General features: G+C 38.8%; 1 non-coding gene across 1 annotated transcript; it reads left to right on the top strand.

The window, feature by feature from the left end:
- Positions 1 to 320: 320 nt before the first annotated feature.
- LOC127741896 (small nucleolar RNA R71) lies at positions 321 to 428 on the top strand. The gene has a single exon (XR_008003084.1). It is a non-coding gene; the product is annotated as a small nucleolar RNA R71 (small nucleolar RNA).
- The last annotated feature ends 862 nt before the right edge of the window (positions 429 to 1,290 follow it).

The raw sequence follows: 1,290 nt of genomic DNA, 5'->3' as shown, positions 1-1,290 counted from the left end.
TTAGCACTGCCTGGTGCAGCTTGCATTCCAGACAGACTTTGAGAAATCATATTGACTTGCTGAGTCAATATTTTGTTCTGAGCCAATATGGCATTCAGAGTATCAATCTCAAGAACTTCTTTCTTCTGATTTGTCCCATTGTTCGCAGGATTCCTTTCAGAAGTGTACATGAATTGGTTATTTGCAACCATTTCAATTAGTTCTTGAGCTTCTGCAGGCATCTTCTTCAGATGAAGAGATCCTCCAGCAGAACTATCCAAAGACATCTTGGACAGTTCAGACAGACCATCATAAAAGATACCTATGATGCTCCATTCAGAAAGCATGTTAGAAGGGCACTTTCTGATCAATTGTTTGTATCTTTCCCAAGCTTCATAGAGGGATTCACCTTCTTTCTGTCTGAAGGTTTGGACTTCAACTCTAAGCTTGCTCAATTTTTGAGTGAAAAGAACTTAGCCAAGAAGGCATTGACTAGCTTTTCCCAAGAGTTCAGGCTTTCTTTAGGTTGTGAGTCCAACCATGTCCTAGCTCTGTCTCTTACAGCAAAAGGGAATAGCATAAGTCTGTAGACCTCAGGGTCAACCCCATTGGTCTTGACAATGTCACAGATTTGCAAGAATTCAGCTAAAAACTGATGAGGATCTTCCAATGGAAGTCTATGGAACTTGCAATTCTGTTGCATCAGAGAAACTAATTGAGGCTTAAGCTCAAAGTTGTTTTCTCCAATGGCAGGGATAGAGATGCTTCTCCCATAGAAGTCAGGAGTAGGTGCAGTAAAGTCACCCAGAACCTTCCTTGCATTGTTGGCATTGTTGTTGTTTTCGGCTGCCATGGGTTCTTCTTCTTTGAAGATTTCTGTTAGGTCCTCTACAGAGAGTTGTGCCTTAACTTCTCTTAGCTTTCGCTTCAAGGTCCTTTCAGGTTCAGGGTCAGCCTCAACAAGAATGCTTTTGTCTTTGCTTCTGTTCATATGAAAGAGAAAAGAACAAGAAAATATGGAATCCTCTATGTCACAGTATAGAGATTCCTTGAGGTGTCAGAGGAAAAGAAAAATGGAAGGAAGAGGTAGAAAATTCGAACTTATCAAGGAAGATGGAGTTCAAATTGTGCATTAAGGAATAGTGTTAGTCCATAAATAGAAGGATGTGAGAAGAGGGGAAGAAATTTTTGAAAATTAAGTAAGGGATTTAAAAACATTTGAAAAACACTAATTGATTTTCGAAAACCAAGGGTGGAAAAGAAATCAAGTGATTTTTGAAAAAGATTTTGAAATTAGAAATCAAAAAGATA

The sequence above is a fragment of the Arachis duranensis genome, chromosome 9 (genome assembly GCF_000817695.3).
Source record: "Arachis duranensis cultivar V14167 chromosome 9, aradu.V14167.gnm2.J7QH, whole genome shotgun sequence".
Taxonomy (NCBI): Eukaryota; Viridiplantae; Streptophyta; class Magnoliopsida; order Fabales; family Fabaceae; genus Arachis; species Arachis duranensis.
Note: the sequence above shows the minus strand (reverse complement) of the source record. Positions and strands in the feature narration are given on the sequence as shown.